Raw genomic sequence first — 25072 nt, 5'->3', positions numbered from 1 at the left:
AATTCCTGATAGATGCATTCAATATGTTTACAATGTATTTTACAAGTTTACATTCCCACACCCAATGCACACATTTCTCAATATTTTTCTAATTATTTTATTTATATGAAATGTCTGTGTTTACAGGATAAGGTACTATTACAAATTTATGTTCCTTTATGTGCATACCTATCTGTCCTACTCCAGTTAGCAAACATGATCAAGTATATATATTTGTACAACTGAAAGTAAATGTCACTCTTGTTGAATATAAAATTTGAAAATAATTTTCTAGGGTCTATACAATTTTATTTTCTTAATTATGTCAATAGCATGTTTTAAAAGTGTCAGTGACTTATTAATACATTAATACATATATTAACTGATGAGACAAATGTTCACTTTTAATATTTAATATTTATCATACCTTTCATAAAAGCTATAAAATAATTATAAGAATAAAAAAAGATTATTTTAGGTATAATTAGATGGTCTATTGATAATTGACAGTGGTGAATTAAAATGTCCTACTGCTAATCTAGAACAATAACTTCTCCCTTCAAATCTGTCAGTATTCATTTCGGTTAGATCTACATATACTTTTCCCATAACCCTCTGTCTTCCACCATTTTTTGTACCTGTACAAATCTTTGTAGATTTCAGGTTTGAAAAGATATATTTTTCATTATTATTCATGCATCTACATTTTAGCACTTATGGAAAGTGAGAATTGGAATTAGATACTGTGTTAGTCAGGGTTACCTAGAGAAATAGAACCAACAGGAGAGATATGGAAATATGAGATTTATAAATGCATCTCATGCAACTGTGGGAATGGAAGAGTCCAAAGGCCACCACTTGTCAACTTGGGAGCTATACACATCACCTTGAAACATGCTTCATTTTCAAGTAAAATAGAGTAACAGTTATATGTTTCACTAACGGTACTCAACTGTCCTGTGTATAATTGGAAATGCATTACATCTCTCCAGAATAGGGTGCAAGTCCTTAGGTAACATTCACTGTTAAACTTCATATCTTATTACTTAAATACTGTAACATGCACAATACAACTTATGCATGACTTAAATGCCATAGCATGAACAATACAACTTATGTAATATGAAGAGTGGGAAAACAAAATGCATGCTCATGTACCAATGCAAACATACTAATAAAAACAGGGAGGAAAACATACTCATAAAAATAGGGAGGGAATATTCATACAGTCACAGTCCTCATTTCTGTAACTGGCCACATGATCATAGTTCATATTTATCAATACCTACTTCTACTACCCATTAAAGTTTTCCTTTACCCTCAGCAAGTACTTCAGATGGCCATGGTAATTTGCCAGTTGGGGTGACCCAGACCTTCAATCCTGAAAGTTTCTGGGCCACTGATAGCCATGTCTGGATTGTGTTGTTGCAGTTCTCCACTGAGTTTAATTACAGGGAATAGTAGTACTAAGTGAAGCCCTAGGGGATCTCTTATATTCCAAGAAAGCTCTTCTTTACCTCCATTGTGTAATTGCAGTCCTATATCCCCTTGATAGTCAGAATCAATCACCGAGGGAGAACAGTAATCCCCTTTGGTGCACATTGATTCAGTGGCATGAGAAGCCCAAAGTGGCCCAGGTGAAATGGAATTTCAATAGAAATTCCACTGAATTCCATTGAATTTCTATTGGATTTCTAGTTTAATGGAATCATTGCTGTGTCTCCTGGGAGGAGCACTCTTCCTTTTAGAATGAAGATCTGGAGACCAGCAGAGCTTAATTTTTTAGGGGCAGGAAACAAACATTTTCCTAGTAGATTACTAGGGGTGATAGTGGGTGGTGCCGTTCCTATTTCCACTCCTTGATTCCTGGACCCATGAATCCTGGCTATAGTAGAAATAGTACCTTAGAGTGGGTACTGATTCAGAGCATACACAGCCTCCTCAAATCATTTCCCCAACCCTTCAAGGTATTACCACCTAGTTGACACTTTAATTGGATCTTCAAAAGTCCATTCTACCATTCTACCATTCTAACAACACAGCTGCCTCTCGATGATGGGGAAATGGTAAATCCAGAGAATTCCATGAGTATGTTCCCATTCCTACAATTCATTTGCTGTGAGGTGTATTCCTTGATCAGAAACAATGCCATATGGAATACCATGATGGCACATAAGACATTCTATTAGTCCATGTACGGTAGTTTCCGCAAAAGCATTGCATGCACGGAATGCAAACCCATATCTGGGTTATGTGTCTTTTCCATTTAGAACAAATCACTGACCATTCCACGATGGAAATGCTCTGAAGTAATCTACATGCCACCAGGGGGCAGGCTGAGCACATCGGAGAATGGTGCCATATTGGGCTGAGTGTGTCTTTGCTTCTGGCAGATTGGGCACTAGACAATGCCTTATGCTTGATCAGCCTTGGTGAGAGGAAGTCCACGTTACTGAGCCAAGTGGACAATGGCAGGATTAAGTGAGGAAAGAGGATGACTTGTTTTCACTAGATGGGTCATCTTATCCACTTAATTATTAAAACCTTGCTCTTCTGAAGTCACCCTCTGGTGAGCATTCACATGTTACACAAATATCTCCAAGTTATTTACTCATTCATAAAGGTTCATCCACATACATCTTCCTTATATCTCTTTGTCACAAATTTTCCTGTCATGCTCCGTCGAAGTCCCTGACCATCTATCCAAACTACTAGCAAAAGCCCACAAATCAGTATGCAAATGCACTACTAGCTAATTTCCCTTCCAAACAAAATGAACAACCAAGTGCACTGCTTGAAGTTCTGTTCCCTGGGAGGATTTCAACCTCACCACTGTCCTTTTAAGACATCCCAATATGGGATTATAGTGGTGCAGCTGTCCACTTCCAGGTGATTCCTACTTATCATGCAGAATCATCTGTAAACCCAAGTTTTCTTTTCCTCAGTCAACTGACTGTAAGGAACTCCCCCGAGAGGCCACAGTCTGGGAAAGAGAAGGTAATGTGGCAAGAGTAGGGGCCATAGGCAGTTGAACCACATCCTTTTGTAACTTACTTGTGCCTTCAGGACTTTCTTGAGCCCTATCTCTAATACACTATTTCCATTTTATGAGGAAAAGCTGCTGTTCCTGGCAAACTCTATGACTTGGTGGATCAGACAACACCCAGCTGATGAATGGCAACTCAGGTTTCATGGTAACTTTGTGACTTCTGGTCAAATGCTCAGTCTTTACTAAGGTCCAGTAGCAGGTTAAAAGCTGTTTCTCAAGACAGCAGTAGTTAGCACAGCAGATATTAAGGCTTTGTTCCAAAATACTAAGGGTTTGCATTATGATTCTCCCATAGGGGTTTGCTAAAGGCTCTAGACAACTTCCCTATTTGCTGCTGACACTTCCAGCACCACTGGATCTGCTGATCATTTGGCCAAAGTGGCAGAGTAGCTTGCACAACAGCCTGGACCTGTCACAGAGCCTCCTCTTGTTCTAGTCCCCACTCAAAAACTAGCAGCTTTTCTGGTCACTCAGTACATGGGCCAGAGTAGCATATCAAAATGAAGAATATGTTATCTTCAAAATCCAAAGAAGCCAATTAAGCATTTTGCCTCCTTTTTGGTCATGGTAGATGCCAGATGCAATGACTTATCCTTCACCTTAGAAGGGATGTCTTGACTCGTCCCACACACCTGGACACATAGAAATTTCACTGAGGTGGAAGTCCCTTGTATTTTTGATGCATTTATCTCCCATCTCCTGACCTGCAAATGCCTTAACAATAAGACTAGAGTAGTATACCTTTTGCTCACTAGGGCCAATCAGGATGATATCATCAGTGTAATAGATGTGTGTAATATCTATTGGGTAAGAAAAATGATCAAGATCCTGGTAGACAAGATTGTGACAAGCTGGAGCGTTGAGTTACCCCAATACTACTGGCCTTGCCTACTGACTGCAGACTGTTTCTGGTGGTCCTATCTGGCAGCTGTTGAAAAAAAATCATTTTCCAGATCAATAGGTGCATACCAGGTACCAGGTGATGTTTTATTTTGCTCAAACAATGACACTACATCTGGGACAGCAGCTGCAATTGGAGTCACCACCGGGTTAAATTTACAATAATCCACGGTCATCCTCCAAGGCCCACCTGTTTTCTGCATAGGTCAAATGGAAGAGCTGAATGGGAATGTAGTGGGAATCACTACTCCTGCATCCTTCAAGTTCTTAAGAGTGGCACTAATCTCTGCAATCCCTCTAGGAATAGGGCATTGCTTCTGATTCAGTATTCTGCAACTTAGGGGCAGCTCTAGTAGCCTCCACTTGGCTTTTCCTATGATAATAGCCCTCACTCCATGAACCAGGGAACCAATGTGGGGATTCTGCCAGTTGCTGAGTATGTCAATTCCAATCATGAACTGGAGAAATGACCCAAGAATGGGTCAAGGAACCCACTGGACCCACTGTGAGGCAGACCTGAACTTAAACTCCACCTATCACCTGACCTCCATAAGCTGACTAGTGGACAAGAATGTGTTTTGGGTCTCCTGGAATTAGTGTCTCTTCTGAGCGAGTGTCTAATAATCCTTGAAATATCCGATGACTTCCTTTTCCCCAGTGCTCAGTCACACTGGTAAAAGGCTATAGGATACCTTGGGAAAGGCTGGGAGGAATGTTTACAGTGTAAATTTTGGGTAGTGTAAAAGGGTCCTATCCCATATATACGTGGTCCTCCCACCATTTGATGGTCTCTGGGTCTGTAAACTGTCTCAAGTTTTTAGGAATTGATTTAAGGAATGTGATTATCTTTTTTTTTGTAATTCAAGTTAAACTTCTGTTCACTTGACCTAGAATTCTTCTGCTTAAGTAGCTCAAACAAGAATTTAGTAGACTGTCTATCTATTCTGCTTCTAGAGACCCCATGATTTTATAGCCAATGTCACAAGTCTCTGCAAATCAGAATATTTTGACTGCTGCTTCGTGTCCGCTCTGTCCATTTTGGTGGCCAACCTTGTCTATGGTGGTTAACTGTCATCATATAGCTTCTGCCAACTCAGAAGGATCTGATCATCCCCTTGTGTTTAAGGATTCCCCTTGTGTTTAAGCATTTCACACAGTAATATCTGACCTACAGAGAAGAGTGACTAAAGAGCTCTTCAGGGATGATGGAGCTAGTCTCATGGATTTATTTCTCAATAAATTCTGGTAAAAGGTGTGTCCTCTGGACAGTCCTAGGGTGTGTGAACAGGTCTTCCATGATAAACCCATTTTAACACTCCCATCTCTCTAAGCCTCTGGATCCTGTCATCTCCCTTATATCAGGGCAATTATTGCATTTTGACCTCAGGTAATGTTAGCCATGTTTTGATCCATGATTCAGCCAACCATCCAAACAAATGTTAATGCCCTTTCCAACCCCTCAAGCTACAATATTGAATGGAGAATCTCTCATTAGTTGGCCCATCTCAATAAATTCAGCTTGATCCAACTTTCTATTCCTTCTACCATTATCCCATACCCTTAATATCCATTCCTACCCATATTCCCTGATTTGTCTCTATATAGATTAGAAAACTCATGCAGTTCTTTTGGAGTATAGCATACTTCCTCATGGGTAACAATTTGTACCTCACCTTTAGGGGCCTTTTGGGACTTCAGTCTATTAATATATTTTGAAGAAAAGAAGGGTATTGGGGGTGGGTAAGGGAAAGAAATAAAAGTGTCTTTCAGCCCAATTACCACAGGACTGTCCATTGCAGTTTTATCTTGTGAAATAGGATTAATTGATCCAGACAGGAGTGAGGGCTGTTTCCCCAGGGGAGGTGGATACAGGGTTAGTGGGAAGTGAAGGCTCAATCTTGTTAGGTGGAGTTTGGACGGCACCTCTGAGGAGACTGGGGATGGGGAAGCTGTTTCATCAAGGCAGGTTAGAGGTCAGAAAGACATTTTCTCAGGGCAACCCTTTACAGATCTATTTAGCAAAGACTCAGCAAATTCTAGGGATTCCGTCTCTCCATTGCCATCACTATAGAGCAATATATCACTATCCCATGTTTCAGGATCACTTTCTTTTCCAATCTAAGACCTTTCTTTAGCAACAGAAACTCTACAAGGTTGAGATTTTAGCTTACAATGTAAATCTGTTACTTACACAATGAAGTTTTTTGTGTGGTTTTCAGATATCTAAAGTCTGCAACCACAGGAAATAGGATTTTCTTTGAGGGCACACATAGAAACTTTTACATCATGCATATGATGCTATAGTTTCAAATTTGGAGCTTTCAACTTGTCTCTTTCCATCATCATTGTATCCAGTGTGTCTAACAACAACCAGCCAACATCCTACCTCTTAATTCCACAGAACTCCGTAAAAATGTCAAAAATATTATCACCAACAGCCTTGCCTCATATAAGCATACAATTAGCAGAATCTAACGGTGATATTTCAAGTATCTCTTTTGCCAAATCACCCTATGGACTATCAGTGTCATCTTGATAATTGGAAACAGAGTCATTAATGTCTCTGAGTCTAGTCAGAGTAGAAAACCGCTTACAAAACCCATTTTTAATATCATTTCTTTTGCTTGCTGAAGGCTTAAATTGTTCTTCTTTCTCCATTTTCCAAAAGTGGAAGCTTAGATTATAGATTTTACATAATGTCCCTTTCATAAAATCTGAACTTAATGCATGAATTCTCTCTAAGCATTACTTTTACTGCTTTCCACATTTTGATAAATTTCAGTAAGTTCAAAATGGTTTTTAAAATGTCTCGAGACATTTGTACCTATTTTGCTCTACAAGTGTTTGTTTAATCTCCAAATATTTTGGAGTTCTCCAGCTGTCTTTCTACTATTGAATTCTGATTTATCTCCATTGTCTTCTGAGAACCTACTTTGTATGTTTTCAATTATTTCAATTTTGTTAAGGTGAGTTTGATGGCGCAGAATATGGTCTATTATAGAGTTCAATCCATAATAGTGTAGCACTACTCGGGGAAGCTTGTAATTTTTGTGTGGTTCTAGTTTGTTGTTCCCTCTCCAAAGACTCACTTTCCCTCAACTCCCCCCCCCACACACACACACGCACAACTCTTTAAGTTCTGAAGGAGAGGATGTGAGGAATTAGATGGGAGAGAAAAATTTGATTTTTCTACATTAGAAGGCAACTAAAGGAGAATTGCTCAGGAAACCTTGATCGTAGGACCCATGAAACAATCTCCCTCTTAGAGCCATAGAAACAGCATAGAGAATAGAGACAGATGTGTCCACACCTAGAAACATTTTGGAAAGAGCCACATACTCTCTCAAACTTTTATTGACCCCAATTAAATTCTCCCCTGATCTCTGGGAAAGATTTTTTTCCTGTTGAGTCTCAGATGACTACGCTATGGCCGAGACACAGAGGGGGCAATAGGTGATGCATGGGGCAAGGGCCAATGCATCACCAGATCCTATAGTATCTTTCAGGCAGGACTGTTCAAAAGCTTTTAATATGGCCTGTTTGGGCCAGACTCATGTTTCAAAATCTATCTCCAGTCATCTACTGTACAGTTCATTCCCATCTCATAACTAAGGCCGATCCAGAGTCTGTTCTAGCATTGATTTTAGTTACCACTATTTTAGCACTTTCATCATGGGTAGGTTAATATTATATGCAGAGAGAATCACATTCTATATTGAAATGAAGTAATCAATGGCCAGAAGCAGATGCCACTATCTTAAGAATGTTCACAGAACTATTTCTACAAACTGTTACATAAATATGTTTTTATTTTGAATTTTAATTTGGCTTGATTGAGGGTGGGTAGTAAATAGAAGGTTAAAGTTGTAAAATCGTACTATTTCCTGGGGCATTGCAATTCCTCAGGAGAAATCATAATGGCCTAAATCAATGATGGAAGATTGAACTAAATTTAGTCTCAGCAATGCCTGTGAACTATGACATTGACCAGTGTGAGGCTGATAGAGAGAAACTTTATCATCTGAGTCCAAGTTTTCTCTGTTTGTTGATGAGGTGACCATCAGGCTTTCACCATGAGGCTGGATAATGAGGAGAAATTCATGGAAATAGAGGCAATGACAGACTTGGATTTTGAAAATTCTAAGCCTGTGATTCTGGAATATCTAGTTATGTATTTTGTAAGTGATTGGGTTGATAAGGACAACCAGAGGTAAAAAATGTTGTAGTTACCAGGGCTAAGTTACCTTTAGTTCATCAAAGGTAGAAGGCATATATAGTGGGAAAAAATTCTGTACCAAAGATATGAATCTATTTATTCTTGATAAACTAAATGCTGGGGAAAAATAAAACTAAAATGTCAGTGTATTAACATGACACACTCATAACACAGTCCAGTGTGGTGTAGCAAGGATCCTCTGCTCCATGCAGTCACTTAGGGACTCATGTGTATTGCACATTGTGAGTCTCCCCTTCTCTAGTCCTTAGAATCACCTTCATTCTACTGATTGGTAGAAGGAAGATGTAGAGGTGTTTTGTTGGCATGAGCTGGAAGTTATATATGGCAGAGTCTATTAACAAATAGTCGTATGTTTCCACTTCTCTGCAAGGGATAATAGGAAAATGAGGCAAAAGAAAGTGAAATGTAGCTTGAATTGAGTAGAACAGTCTCTGGCATAGCCGTATAAACTTTTAAAGGCAGAGAAACAAAATTAGTGTCTGTTTCCTATGGAGTTCCAGCAGCTTTCTAGCTATTTTTGCCATAATTGTCATTTTCATCCCCATAGCCATTATTTTACTCACTGAAAAGTTCAATAGCACCTATGATACACCAACTAACTTTTTTCTAGACACTCTAACATATATGCCTGAATTAGTCTTCATAATATCTGATGCTATATTTTGTCATTACACCAACATTGCAGATAAAGCAAAGGAAGTCGAGAGAGGTGATGTTCACACAAAAGGTCACATAGTAAGAGCTGGAGGAGAGTCTCTTCCCAGAAGCCTTACTTCCCATGCCTTTGAACACCATGTCCCACTGATACCTGTCAATGCCTTCCCGCCTGGACCAAGATTTAAACAGGAACACCTCGTGTTTTCTGTAACAAGCAGGAAAAAATCAAGCTGAGAGCCAAAAATTTTGGTACTGATTGAGTTTGTAGAGGGTTGGCACATCATTGCCTCTAGGGAAGCCCCTTGTCTCCCTATCTTTACGTTAGTGCCTTGTTGAGGTCTCAGAGGCAAGGAGAACTCACATCACAACATCTGCTGCACTTCATGTATTTGTATGAAGACCCTGAGGAAAAGAGGACAATTAAGTTTACCTAATATCCAGGTTTTCCATATCTCAATTTATATGCATCTCTCAGCTTTGACATAGTACCTTTCTACATAGGAATTGCAGTGTTGTTTTCTGGATAACCACTGACCTGGTACCATAATTAATCCAGTGTTCAGAATACAGTGACGTGATAAAAAGTTCACAACAGTGTCATTTAGTGCTCACTGGTTCCTCCACTTTGGGGGTTGATGCTATTCAGGAATAATTTTCACTTATTTTTACTATATGTCATCCATTCATCCCTCCTCTATATTAAGTCTGAAAATCTTTGCTGTGTATTTTTAAGTAAATCCTGATTGCTGTGAATTCGTTCTGTTTCTTTGTGATGAGTCTCTTGGCCTTGTCATCCTCTATATTCCCTCTAGATAAATTGTTCTCTACCATCTTGTAAGAAGGTGGGGAAAACATTCTCCAAGATAAACTGCTTGGTTGATAACAAGACATTTCCAACAAGAAGATGACACGTTTGTTAAAATGATGAAAGGATGAAAAAATAATGTGAGGAGATAGATGATAGGTGGTGATGATGATCATAACATAGATAGTTGGATAGATAATATACAGTTAAAGGAGATCAAGAAAAGGAGACAAAGAGGAGTCTGAAATAGGAAATATTTGTCAATGGGGTGTAGTTGCCACATTATGTCCATACGCCTTGTAATTTTCAGATAAAGATGCTGAGGAGACCTGTTAGAGAAGCTCAGGATGACCCAAGGAATGTAAAGATCCTGCTCTTGAGAGAGGCTAGAGAGGCACAGAGAGGTAAGCCTTGCGGCACCTTTCAAGGCTCATTGGTGAGTTTTCATTATATATATATATATATATATATATATATATATATATATATATTTAATTTCAATTTACATCAATCTTGGTAAACAATGGATTTAGAATTGCACAAACATATGTATGCACAGACAGGTGTATGCATAAGGGCAAATGTGAAATTCAGGCAGGAAGATCTTGCTCCCTGAACTATTCTAAAAATGTAATAGATTTATCCAATCTCAAGGAACTCCAACAGCTGCCCTCCTGACCAAGGTACCCTTCCTGTCTTACCTTCATATGACTGCTTGTCATGTGTGAGCATACGATAAAAGTCAATTATATTTCTACCACTTACTCCTCTATTATTCTATAACTAGTTATTCTGTTTCTTCTTTCAGGAAATTTAACAAGCATTTTAATATGCAATTTGTGTTCTCCTAGGCTGTTCAAAGCAAACACCATGAAATAGGTTGGTTAAGCAATGAAAATTTATTTGTTTTTTGGTTTTATTTTTTTATTAATTTCAACATTGTAAAAAAATAAGACAACAAAGAAACACGAACATTCTAAATATATGATCATTCCATTCTACATAAATAATCAGTAATTTGCAATATCATCACATAGTTTCATATTCATCATCATGATCATTTCTTAGAACATTTGCATCAATTCAAGAAAAGAAATAAGACAACAGAAAAAATTCATACATACCAACTGACCACTAGCACTCATCTGTTGATAAAAGGAGCATCAGATACAAGGTTTTCCCAATCACACAGTCACATTGTGAAAGCTATATCATCATATGATCATCTTCAAGAAACATGGCTACTGGAACACAGCTTTACATTTTCAGGCAGTTACCTCCAGCTTCTCCATTACATCTTGACTAACAAAGTGATATCTATTTAATGCATAGAATAATCTCCAGGATAAACTCTCAACTCTGTTTCGAATCTCTCAGCCATTGACACTTTATTTTGTCTCATTTCGCTCTTCCCCCTTTTGGTCGAGAAGGTTTTCTCACTCCCTTGATGCTGAGTCTCAGCTCATTCTAGGGGATTTCTCAATCTCTTGATGAACAATGGGTCCCCTAGAAGAAAAATATGGAATTGCTGTGTCTCTTTCTCTGCCCAGTGAGTTCATCCCAAAATGAGTTTCCTTGGGTTTTCAGAAATGAGTGTGGGCTATTGTTCTAGTTTGCTAGCTGCCAGAATGCAAAATACCAGAAACAGAGTGACTTTTAAAAAGGGGGATTGAATAAGTTGCTAGTTTATAGTTCTGAGACCGAGAAAATGTCCCAATTAAAATAAGTCTATAGAAATGTCCAATCAAAGACATCCATCCAGGGAAAGATACCTTGGTTCAAGAAAAGACCGATGAAGTTCAGGGTTTCTCTCTCAATTGAGCAGGCACATGGTGCATACAGTCAGGGTCCTTCTCTCATCTGGAAGGGCACATGGCAAACATGGAGTCATCTGCCTGCTTCTTCTCCTGGTTTCCTGTTTCATGAAGCTCCCCAGGAGGCACTTTCCTTCTTCATCTCCAAAGGTTGCTGGCTGGTGGACTCTGCTTCTCGTAGCTATGTTATTCTGCTCTGCTCTCTCTGAATCTCTCATTCTCCAAAATGTTTCCTCTTTTACAGGACTTCAGAAACTAATCAAGACCCACCCAAATGGGTGGAGACATGTCATCACCTAATCCAGTTTAACAACCACTCTTGATAACATCACATCTCCAGGGAGATGATCTAATTACACTTTCAAACATACAGTATTGAATAGGAATTAGAAGAAATGGCTTCCTTGACCAGATGAGATTAGGATTAAAACATGGCTTTTCTAGGGTATAAAATTTAAGTATAAAATTATTATGACAGCTTTGAGATACATTGATAACATCTGTTAATAGATAATATGGGTTGTAGTCAAACATCAGAGGTTGATAAATGTATTATAAACTTTCTCCAGAATTAAGCCTATGGAATAGTTGTTTTAAAAATGAATTGGTTGAGGGTGGGCAAAAGTGACTTAGTGGCAGAGCTCTCACCTGCCATGCTGAAGACCCAAGTTAGCTTCCTGGTGTTTGCACAAGTGAAAAAAAAAATGAATTCGTTGATAAATGTTAGGATATAAATTTCAGGCAATATTCTTAATCTAATTAATCTGCAGACTTTGGTAAAATAAGAACTGAGAGCTATATAACCATATATGAACTATCAAGAGGAGCAACCCAGATACAATAGGGATGGATCTACAGCTGTTTTCATGGGCTCACACTGGGTGTTTGGGAGAAAGAACAGGAACAGGGCAGGGGACAAGAGAGACCCCCAAACCCTCCTTGTGGCAAGTGCATCCAAGATGTATTTCAATGCACTGGGGCAAGCACAAGTCAAAATCACCCATGCAGTACCTTCTATAATCAGATACGTTGGATGTGGGAAAGTGACAAGAAACTCTCTTGGCCACCAGAGAAATAATCTTCATGCTGGAGAAGAATAGAAGTCAAGCTCTCTTCCTTTAGTGGAAAGGCAGGAAGCACATGGGACCAGCACTGAGGTCTGCACTGAGATGAAGTCTATGACAGCTAAGTCCAGGGAGGGGCAAGAAATGACCTTGTATTCAACACCTATCAGGGGCACAAGGTATGGTGACCATGGGGACTTTCAATGACCAGCCAGTAGCTGGCTGGACTCACAAGTTGCTTCTCCACAAATAGTTTCTCCAGTCACTGTTTAGCCTGAAGACAACTTCAGCTTGGACTGATGTTTTGACTGCAACTTCATGAAGGATCTTGAGCAAAAACTGTAAAGGCAAGCCAATGCAGAATCCATGCCCCATAGAAAATGTGAAATAATCAATGTAATTGTAAATCCTTTGGGCCATTTGTTATGCAACAGAATATGTCTTGCAAATGCAATTTGATAACATCTAATATAACAGTGAAGGATCAAATGTATCTAACTGTTATTGCAAGTTAGCTTTTTTAAAAAATTAATACTGCTTTATTTTAAATGTGTGTACATGTACAATGGGAGTTTCAGAAATACATGATTAAACTTTCCTTGGATTTGAAATAAATATCAATTTTAGAAGATTTTAACAATCAAAGAATCATTTGTGCCTCAGTTCTAAATACATATCTTGGCCTCCTGCATGCCATAATTTTTTTCTTTCCCCACCCCACCTCTTCCCTGGTGAATTTAGGAAACTATCTTTCCCTGCATATATAAAAAGAGGCATGGAACATTGGGTAAACCTTATACTTCTAAATCCATCTATTCAGTTCCTGTATGTTAATATATATCTTCCCTAATCCAAATTGATGAAATCCATGCTAATGCTGGAATACTGTCATTTGTTATTGGATTGTTCATAATGCTGCTTACACACTAATCAAATCACTTTTCTCTCTACCAGGGTCAGAGAAATAAGGAGAGAACTGCTCTAAGAGCCTTCCCCATGCACCCTGAGCCCTTTGCTGTCCTCTTGTAGTTTCAGGGACGCCTACATGCAAATCTCTCTTCAAGCCATGTAGGGAAGCAGGAGTGGGCAAATCAGCCTGACTTCTCACTCAGGGCAGTGGTCTGAGGAAGTCAGGGACTTTATGAAGAAAACCACGAGACTGCTGTTTCTCTTGCTCTGCGTATTAGCAACTCCCTCATGTGATAATTTACATGATTTAAAAAATGAGGCCATGGGCTGTACTGTACGGTTGTAACTCGCTATGGTTCCTCTCCTTTTCCCCAGGTGTCCAGCCCCAGGTATAGCTACAGGATCAGGCCCAGGACTGGGGAAGCCCTCACAGACCCTGTCCCTCACCTGCTCTGTCTCTGGATTCTCCATCAAAACCAGTTGTTACTGCTGATATTGGATCTGCCAGTTTCAGGAAAGGATTGCCGTGAATCGGGGACATATGTTATTATGGGGACATGTACTATAGCTTATCCTAAAAGAGCCACATTTCCATCACTAGGACACATTCAAGAACCAGTTCTGAATGCAGCTGAGCAGTGTGACTGTGGATGACGCGGCCATGTATTACTGTGTGAGAGATAGTGAAATCAAGTTTGAAGAATTATTTTATTGCAAATGTGATTTGATAATTAGTGAATTGCCCTTGACTACATCCCCGAATCTAATGGAATCGGGTGCCCACTGCTGACTCTGCCTGCCCTGCCTCCCAAACCCCATATCTCAGCATACCTGCAGTGTCTATTTATGCAACCTCCTAATCTGAAGACAACCTACAGTCAGTAAGGCCTACAACCCATGGTCAAAACTGAATAGTTAAATGATGAGACATTCCAAGACGGCCATGTAAGCATTTCCAGTTTTGCTACATGTCTTAATTAGGATGAAAGAAAGTAAATATAATTCCTGCTGGTTAAGTATGTGGTGTCCAGGGACTGTTTTTGGAGACAGTTGGACCAGGTCATCTGCTTTTGCATGAGATCATTTCAGTGTCCAGCCAGCCCAGCAAACACCCGAGAGTGGATGCTGACTCCAGGTGCCAGGAGGTCCATTCTTCCAACTCAGTGAAGGACTACACTGCCCAATACAACTAGAAGACAAACATGTGGATGCTGCCATCGGGAACATCTTAAATGCCTCAAAAGTGTAGTTCACAGACGGTACTCCTGGACACCCAGAACAGAGTTGGGACTCTGTGGATCTTACTGAAGCAAGAGATTAATGACTTGGTTCTTCCACCCTAATCATGTCAGCAGGGTTGGCAGACCCTGACTGTTTGCTGTAAATACCATGTGCCACCTAGAGGGGAAGTTATTGTGGACATAAAGCTCTTTCTTTTCTTTATTTGACACAGAATTTATTATTATTAAAGGAACCTGATATTTCAAAATAGTCACATTGTCTTAGGGAGCTTCTCAACATGACCTCCTAGAGTATGATGGGAAAACTAAATTCACCACAGTAAATGCTTACCAAACTCCTTGCAGGCCTTAAATGATCAAGAAATTTAAATTCATACATAATAGTGTCAATATTTGTCATAAAGTGTTAGTATAAATTTGAACAATACCTTTTCCCTCTTTAAAGAATATTTTAATAAATGTTTACTTTTTTATTTTTAATTCCTTAAAAGTTCCATATTTGTAACATACCTGCTGGAATCAGTCTTAGAAGAGATCATTCCCACACTGACTGAGGACACATCTTTCCTGCTCCTCTTCTCCTGCCTCAATCACTCCACCCTGAACTCCTCTCCTGTTGCTGCTCTGAAGACACTTCTTCCACCTGTAGGTACACTGCATATTCTTAAAGAACCAACTGTCTATACCCTACACCCAAGCTAAAGTCAGAATATACGATTTTTGATTTTCAAATCAAGGTATCTGTTAATTGTGCTTGCATGTTTGTTTGTGTTGTAAAGAAAGTCTGTTTTTCTAGGAGGCACTAGGATTCCCTGACCATATGTTCCCATCTGCAGTCTGAGCTGTGCAAAAGTAGGCATGGTGAGGTAGCTGCTGCTGCGGCCACTATTTCCACTCTCTAAACCGCAAGAGCAGATCATCAGATACATGTGACCAGGTCACCCATGGGTGTTCGTCACTGGGCCCAACTTCAGTTCTGGCTTCTGCAATAAATAAAATTTTACTTCTGCCAGAAGTTGGGTTAGGGAAAGGGAGGAATCAAAGTATTAATCATTCATTTTAAATTGCATGGCATTAGAAGTATGTCCTATGAAACACAGATGACCCAGAAACTAGAATGGATATATATGTCGTGATCTCAAAATTCTCTCCAATTTGATGAAGGAATTCTTCATCAGAGAATAAGCATTAACCTTCTCAAGGGAAGACCCAGATCAGGATATCCTTAGCATGTCCAAGAGGTTGAGGAACTTCACTATATACTTGGGCATTAACCAGATGGAAAATTAACTCTTCATTTCCAGAACCAGGAAACATTACTGTAGTCAGAGAAGGCTGAATGAGTTCATCTCCTATGGTCAGAGTGCCACCTACAGGCCTTCAGCAGCAAAATGAGGAAAGCAAAGGGCTTCAAACTTGACTTCCCTCCCCTACGTCTGTGCATCTAGCACCTGAGGCCTCAGAAATCTGTGAGGTCCCAACAAGACCTCCATCTTCTACCCATCTGTTCTACTTTGCTAGCTGCTGGAATGCAACACACCAGAGATAGAATGGCTTCCAATAAAAGGGGATTTATTTTGTTAGTTCTTCAGAGGAAAGGCAGCTGACTTTCAACTGAAGTTCTTTCTTACGTGGGAAGGCACAGGATGGTCTCTGCTGGCCTTCTCTCGGGCCCTCTGAGTTCCAACAACTTTTCCCAGGGTGATTTCTTTCTGCATCTCCCAAGGCCTGGGCTGAGCTGGGAGTGCTGAGATGAGGTATTCAGAGCTTCTTTGCCTGTGTTACATTGAGATCTCTCATTTAAGCACCAGCCAATTAAATCAGAGATCATTCATTGCAGCAGGCACACCTCCTAGCCAACTGCAGATGTAACCAGGAACAGATGAGGTTCACATGCCATCAGCTCATGTCCACAGCAGTATATCTAGGCATCTTCACCTGGCCAAGCTGACAACTGAATCTTCCCACTCAGTGAAGGACTACACTGCCCAATACAATTAAAAGACAGATATGTTGATGTTGCCATCAGGAATATCTTAGATGACTCAAAAGTATATTTCACAGACGGTACTCCTGGGCACCCAAAACACAAAATTGATAATGTCATTTGCAGGTGAGGATGCAGAACGCTACAACATTGCTGGTAGGAATCCAAAATGGTGCAGCCACTTTGGATACAGTTTGACAGCTTCTTACAAAGTTAACCTAGGCTTACCACACAATCAAGCAAAGGTGCTCTTATTTTCCCAACTGATTTGAAAATTAATTTCTACAAATGCATACACTCAAATGCTCTTAGCATCTTTATTCATAATCCTCAAAAGCTAGAAACAATGAAAATGTCTCTCCCACATGTTAATGGATAAAAACTAAATATGGTACAGCCATATTTGGAATATTATTCCAATTGTTTCTTTCTTTCAAAAAATTCTCTTTTTGCTCTATATTCTTTGAAATTATTTCAACTTAATCTTCTAAATGTTTTTCTCCACTTCTCAATTTTTTTTAAAACACAGAAAAGCATTAACTTTCCATTCTCCTACCTATAATTGTATGATTTCCTGTTCTCTTTCTCAAATTTAGATCTTAGTTTTAGGATTCCTTTTGATTCATTTTTTCAGTAACATCAAAATTATATTTATTGCAATAATTTACTATAGGATTATTTATTTCATTTGTTCCTATAGTCCCAGCTAATTTATTTTTCAAGTACTTTTTTGCTTTTCCTTGTTTATGTGCCTGTACTTTGGAGATTTCCTCAAAATTCATAATCGTAGTAGTTTTAATGAGTCAGAAAACTCACAAAGAAAATGATTATAGAATCATTATATGTGGCCAAACTTTCTTGGCCTATGGAAAGTTGTAGAGGGAACTCACTTTTGACCACTGTCATATTAGGTTTATAAATCTCCTTTTGGTCAGTTTTAATATAAATGCACTATCACTTCCTGTAGGCAACTATAAGACTGGCTGCTAACCACCTGGATTCTCTATAACAGAAATCCACTGGAGATCTAAACATCCTACTCATGGAAATTTTGGTAACACTCCTTTCCAGTTGGGCAATGCCTGTATTTGCACAAATTGTCATGTCCTTGAGCACATAGACCATGTCACCCGACCCAAGTAAAAGGGAAATTTCCATAACAATCATGCAGTACAGAAAGAGACCACTCACCCAATTTCCATTACACTCACGGTATAAAGAAAGAGACCACTAACACTTTTCCTGGGATAGAGAATGATGTTGGGAGATTGAGGTGCAACTTAAAATGTTTTTCAAAAACTCCCCTTCGGCAAGATCGATACCCACATCTTCCATAACACCCTCATGACATTCAAGTCCTCAAGAGCCCACCTTCTCCTGCAGAGTCAGCCCATTTGCATTAGTGCCCTTGGCAACTCTGGGGTCTGAGAAGCCAGTCAATAGTGTCATCCACTGAGATCATGGAAGCTGAACTCACAGACAGGGATATGCTCTGGAGCCTCCTGTCACAGCTCCTCCTTGGAAAGGCAGGGTGGGGAGGGTTTGAGGAGCACCCAGGATCAGTCCTCCTGGTCATATAGACAGTGATGTTCCATTCATGCAACCTTGGGTGCCAGGATCCAGGAAATTGTGAGAGGCTCTTGCTCTGTGCAGACACTCTATGAGAGAAGAGCAGGGCATGGTAAGGACACTGATGGGAGCACCCACTGTTTAGGGCTTCCTTCATCCCACATACTCTGACTCTGTGCCCACTTACTGATGGAGCTGCCACTATTTCCCTTTGAAGGTGCCAGTCCTGGCCTCCTACAATCTGAGGGCTGCTTTGCCCTGCTCTCTACATTTGCCTCCCATCCTAAAGTTGATGTGGAATTTTCTCAATTATGATTGGTTATTTCCTGTCAGGCGCACTTCTAAGGGTTTGACATGGATGAGGTAATTTCTTATACCAATGCTGGGATATGACTCCTAATATTATTACCCCCTTTGGTTACAGACACTCGGGAAAGAGTGCCTGGAGACTCAGACTGAGATGTACACAGGTTCCACGCTGTGGAGGTATTCCACAAGCTGCGTTGTGGATTGGAGGCAGCTCTCTATGCTCAGACTGCAGAAACTCTCCCAAGAGTAAAAGGTCTAGAGAACGATACAGCCAGGGCTGGATCCCAGGTCAACCAGAGGCAAGCTCAGCCTTTATCCTCACCCAGCACTGGGGCACGTGGAATCCCAGTGACTGCCACTAGTTCAGCCTCTTTTACCCCCAGGGATACCACATGCAAATCACCCTGGTGGCTCACAGATGAAATCCCCCTTCACAGCCTGGGCCTGTGTGGTGGGTCTTCATGGTCTTCGTGACAATGCAGATACTGGAGCTCCTCCTCTGCCTGCTGGCAGCTCCCTTGGGTAAGGTTTAGGGGGTCCAAGTGTTCACAGAGCTTGCTTGTGTGATGGGACTGACTCCTAATGACTCTCTTTGTCCCCAGGTGTTCTGTCTGAGTTGACACTGCGGGAGTCAGGCCCAGGGCTGGTGAAACCCTCGCAGACCCTCTCCCTCACCTGCACCGCCTCTGGGGGCTCTGTCACAAGCAGTTATTCTTGGAATTGGATCCGTCAGCGTCCTGGGAAAGGGCCGGAGTGGATGGGGTACTGGAGTGGGAGCACATACTACAACCCAGCCTTCCAAGGCCGCATCTCCATCACTGCTGACACATCCAAGAATGAGTACTCTCTGCAGCTGAGCTCCATGAGTGCTGAGGACACAGCCACCTATTACTGTGCAAAAAACACAGTGAGAGGAAGGCAGTGTGAACCCAGACACAAACCTCCCCTGCAGGAGGGGATGGACTGCAAGATGCCTCCGGGACCACCAGGAGGAGGATCAGCCCCAGGAACAGACGCAGGCAGGGGAATGGTTTCCTCTCAGGGTCTGGTACTTCCTTTGTCCTAACCCCAATTCCCTCAGGACTTCACTTCCCTTTTCCTGGATTCTCCTTCATTTCAGTCCCCAGTGCAATGTCAGGGCAAATCACAGCTTGCATTTGGTTCACATTAAGAGGGAAAATGAGGTCACTGTCTCCATCCCCTCCATCCCCTTACTTAGGGCTTTGATTAAGATTCCAGTGTGACCTTTTCTAGCTCATCTGAGCTAGTAACTCAAGAAACACCTGAATATCTCTGTCAAATAATGACTTTCTCTTCTTTCTAAAAATTGAAACCAAGTTAGGGAAAGACCAAATTATTAAGCTTTCATTTCTTTTTCTTTGCAAAATAGATTTTCATATTTTATGTGAAAATATATTTTCATATTTATATGAAAATATATTTTCATCTAAATCAGAGCTGTAGATTTTCAGAAAAACTGAGAAAATGCAAAGAAAATTGCCATAGATTACATATCTAGTTTCTCCTACTATGGACCTCTTATATATCCATAGGACATTGATAAAAACTTACTCTTAATGATAACAATAATAAACAATAGGCTTTATATGTTGCCAATTTTTCTATATATGTCCTCTTTCTGATATTTCCAGTCTTGTGCATATGTTGAATTTTAGTTTCATTTCTCCTTTCCCTGATGTATGAATATTTCTCATTCTTGCCTTGTGTGTTTAGATATTTTGAAGAATGAACTCCATTTTGGGTTTTAAATGTTTTCTTATGGTTGCACTGTGATAAGGGTCAGGGGAAGAGTGTCAAAGAGGCCCTCGTGTCATACCAGAGGACGCATGACATCAACATGAGTCAGCACTCATGATGGTCAATCCCCTCACTTGGCTGGGGTGGTGGTTTCCACCTTTAAATGTAGATTTACTATCTGTCCCTTTCCATACTCTATTCTCTGGGACTGAGTTACTGGATACAGTGCACACCCAAGAGGAGGGTAATTAGGCTTCAATTCCTTCGTCAGTTTGGTTGTCTGAATCTGCATAGATTATTTGAGATAACGAAATGGTTTCTTGGATCTTTATTTTATACTTTGGGCTATAATCCAATACATTATTTATTTTTATGTTCAAACTGTTCTAGCTTATTCAAGTGGGAGCTCTTTCAGGGTGGTCCCTTCCTCCCTTTGAAATATTCCAATCAGTATGCATTTGTGTGTGCATAGGTAAGTGAGTAAGTGTGTGTGACTGTATGCATGCATGCATGCTGTGAATACTTCCTTATATTCAGGTATTACAAGGTATCCTGGGTTCTTCCTATCTTTTTCCTTTACTGCTCCTAGCATTCCATCTGCTTCTGTATATATCACTGTCCTTCAGGAGAAGTGCTAAAGAAGTACCAAAAGAGGCTCTCCAGGAGTCTCTGGGAAAGAAGTCTCCTGTAGCCTCATCTCCTCTCAAACAGGTAAGCCTTCAGAGATTTTCAGGACAAAACCCTGGGAGATAGGACACCTCCAAGATGTAGTGAGGCAATGCCACCTCTAGGGCAGGAGAGGTAGAACTATCTAGAAAACTTGGGAAAGGGCCTGGGCATTGGCTCTGTTGCTTCTCTGCAGAGGCTCAAGTAGCTGCACCATTTCCTAATCTGATGACTTTATCTCTGCCTTTCAAATTTGGTTTAGATGTCAGTGATTTTACCTTAATTCTCACCTTCTTAATAAATACCATGCAAATTGAACTAAACAACAGCAATGGGACTCATAGACATCTTCTCACCTCGATAATTCCAGCTCCATTCTTTGGACTCTGCTTCCTCATCTTCCCTTGCTCCCTAAATCTGTGTCCTGGCAAGCCAAAGAGGCAAGACCTGGGGAAAGAAGCTGCTTGAGGTGGTTTCGTTGTATGTGAGTCTCAACTATGACTTCCCTGCAGACTCTTGAAGCCATCAGGTGGCCTAGATACAAATTAACCATCCAGTGATCTAGGGAAAGCTTGGTGTCACACTTGGGAGTGTCAGTTATTTTTCTTGCTCTTGCTAGAGACCTCTGGGAAAGACATGGTCATCATTAAGAAAAACATGAGATCTCTGTATCTATCCTTGGCCTGCTAACTACACTCCCATGTCAGTCTTTCAGAGATGTCAAAAAATAGTGCTTCTAGTCTGAAGCTTCTGATTGTGACTCCGTGGCTCTCCATTTCACCAGATGTCCTCTACCCACTGCAGCTACAAAGGTCAGGCTGAGGACAAGTGAAGCCCTTGCAGACCCTGTTACTCACTTGCTCTTTACCTAGTGCCTCCTTTACCAGTTGTTACTTCTGGGCTTGGATTTGGATCCAGAAGCTTCCAAGAAAGGGCTAGCGTAGATGGGGGCATCAGTTTGGTAGGGAGTACAAAGCTCTGCATATCCTGCCAGAGCTGACTCTTCATCTCCAGAGTCACATTCAAAAATTAATTCTCCCTGAAGCTGAGCTCCATGACCACCCAGAACATGATTATGTATTACTGTGCAGGTGTCACTTTTAAAGGAAGCCACCATGAGTGAGGTACAAACTGCCCCTGCAGGAAGGGGTCTGTGGAGCACCCGCCCACGGTCCAGACCTAGGAGCATGCACAGTGGTAAACAAAGATCATATTCCTTACTGTGCCTTGAGTTGGATTCGCCCCTACTACACAGGAACTGAGGTCATAGGAAATCTTGTTTTACACTTTAAGAGATCATTTTATTTTCTCCTAGTTCAGGCAAAATGTAATATATATTTTTGGCACTGTGTACAGGACCATGCACAGAATCGTTATCACTTGCAACATCAATGAAGTTGACTTTAAAAGAGTTTGGATTTTACTTGGAAAAAAATTTGATTTAAGATGATCATTTTCTTTGTATGTACTTGGAGAATTACGTCTCCCTTCTTCAGAAAAGAAATTTTACCCACATTCCTTTTCACATCTGCAGGTCTTTTGCATGTTTCTCTTAAACTAGACCATCCAGGGACACTGGAACAGCAACTTGAAGAGATGTGGACCAGAAATCAGGGCCCTGTCAGTGCTGAGAAAAATCCCTCTGAGCCTAGTGGAAGTCTGCATCTGTATATCTGGGTGTGGATGATGTTATAATGTGCCTGGTAATAGGAACATGTCTTCAGGGTTCAATTATCTAAGATATTGGGATTGGATACCAAGAGATTATTTGCAATAAGGCTACTCATAATGTTTTCCTTCTCTTTCTCTTAATAGAGAGATTCATAAATACTAATTTAATCTGGACTTTGATAAATGAGAAAGTTGTTTTAAATTAAAAAATGTTTTTATTTAAATTCCGAATGCAATTTACAAATTACAGGTATCTACAAAAAAAATGGTGCATGGATAATGTGTGCATATGTCCAAAGACAGGAGAAAAAAAGTAAAGGAAACATGAAAATGCATGTAAAAACTATGTCAGAGTTTGGTCTTGTGCAAGGCCATACTTGAGCCGTGGGGAGGTTTTCATGGGGTGATGCTTAGGCATCAATTATAATTAGGCTTAATTTAATTATTATGGGAATAAATTTTCAAAAACCTGACTTATGACAACAAGGACACATTTACATCCCATAGGAGCATATTGCAATATAAAGTTCAAGATATCCAAAACGGCCCTGTTAATTGAGACTCTTGACCTTCTCCCACCTTTACAGTCTCACAGGGTTATGTTGACAGATAGAAAATATTTTATGTACTTGTCTTGCTTCTCACTTAACGTTTTTGTGCTATTGCTGTTGTTATTTTGTTTGTTATTGTTTTTTTCTCTGAAGGTGAAGTTTTGATCTGCAGCTGATCACATACACTTTCAGAGACGCATCAGAGAGAAAAGAACGACAACTGAAAAATAAATTTTGTTCATGTGTCTTGTAACTTTTTTCTAAGAATAAAAAATTACAACATTCCAAAATAAGAAAGAAACAATTAAAAAATAAAATGAAAAAAAAAACAAAAATAGAGCATTCTCATATACTACCACATTGTTGACGCTTATCATTGGTGTAGTGCCTTTGATCCAATTGATGCAAGGTACTAAGATATTACTGTTAGCTCATAGACCAAATTTTGTGTTAGGTGCATTTTTCCCATATGCCAACCTATTATTAAGTACGACTTGTAGTAGCAACATGCATTTGTTGTAGTTCATGTAAGACTATTAACTACAATCACCTTCCACGACAGGGTTCACTCTGTTATACAGTCCTATGTTAAATACCCATACTTTCCTTCTAGTGACATACACGACATCAAATTTACCCTTTCAACCACAATCACACCCACAATCAACATTTTTACTAAATTCTTATTTGAGCTATATGAGCAAAAGTGTTGTAGGTCAAGTGAGCAGAAATCTAACTTGAAATACAAAAACAGAGAGGCACAGCCCTTTAATCAATTTCCAGATCTGAGACAGTTTACAGACCCAGAGCCCCTTGAATGAGGGGGAGTCCAAGTCCCTTTGGGAGAGGACCCTGTTACATGGCCACAAATTTATACTGTTAATCTTCCCCAGGGAGACTGACGGCCTTTAGCCAGTGTAACTGTGCATTGGGAAAAAGGAAATGATCAGATCTTTGGGGGATTATTAGACACTGGTTCAGAAGTAACATTAATTTCAGGGGACTCAAAATGTCACTGTGATCCAGCAGTAAGATTGGGAACTTTTGGAGGTCAGGTGATTGATGGAGTTTTAGCTCAAGTCTGTCTCATAGTGGGCACCATGGGCCATTCTGTAGTTATTTCCCCAGTTCCAGAATGCAAAACTGAAATAGACATACTGAGCAATTGGCAAAATCCCCATATTTGCTCTCTAACTCGTGGAGTAAAGGCTGTTATCACAGGAAAGACCAAGAGGAAGCCACTAGACCTGATCCTACCTAGCAAAATAGTAAATCAGAAGCAATACCGGATTCCTGGAGGGATTTCAGAGATTATTACCACTCTTAAGAACTTGAAAAATTCTGGTGGTGATTCTCATCACATCCCCATTCAACTCTCCTATTTGGCCTGTGCAGAAAACAGATGGGTTTGGAGGATGACAGTGGATCATTGTAAGAATCAGGTGGTAACACCAATTGCAGCTGTTGTTCCAGATGTGGTATCAATACTTGAGCAAGTCAATACCTTGTAGCTGGTATGCAGCTATTGATCTGGAAAATGCTTTTTTTCTCAATAGCTGTTAGTAAAGACCACCAAAAACAGTTTACTTATGCCTGGCAAGTTCAGCGATATACTTTCTCTGTCCTACCTCAGACATATATCAACTCTTCGGTTCGATGTCAAGCAACATTGTTAATAACCCTCATGATAATGTGCTACCATCATTCTGTACATTTCTAATGAATCTTATAAAAAATACTGGACAAATTAAGCATCAGCTCCCTAGTCTCTATTCTCTTTCTGTTTCCTGGTTACCTATTGTCGTGGTCAGGTTCATGCGTCAACTTGGCCAGGTGGTGGTGCCCAGTTGTCTGGACAGGAGAGTGCTGGTCTGTCTGTTGCTATGAGGATATTTCATGGACTTAA

General features: G+C 40.2%; 2 long non-coding RNA genes across 2 annotated transcripts; both read left to right on the top strand.

The window, feature by feature from the left end:
- Positions 1-18809: 18809 nt before the first annotated feature.
- Positions 18810-19175, top strand: LOC143676102 (uncharacterized). The gene is made up of 2 exons (XR_013171817.1): positions 18810-19042; positions 19123-19175. It is a non-coding gene; the product is annotated as an uncharacterized LOC143676102 (long non-coding RNA).
- Positions 19176-19551: 376 nt separating this feature from the next.
- Positions 19552-23364, top strand: LOC143676103 (uncharacterized). Its single transcript, XR_013171818.1, has 3 exons — positions 19552-19563; positions 20868-20989; positions 23320-23364. It is a non-coding gene; the product is annotated as an uncharacterized LOC143676103 (long non-coding RNA).
- The last annotated feature ends 1708 nt before the right edge of the window (positions 23365-25072 follow it).

This window comes from Tamandua tetradactyla, chromosome 3 (genome assembly GCF_023851605.1).
Source record: "Tamandua tetradactyla isolate mTamTet1 chromosome 3, mTamTet1.pri, whole genome shotgun sequence".
Lineage (NCBI taxonomy): Eukaryota > Metazoa > Chordata > Mammalia > Pilosa > Myrmecophagidae > Tamandua > Tamandua tetradactyla.
This window is presented reverse-complemented; position numbering and strand designations above follow the sequence as displayed.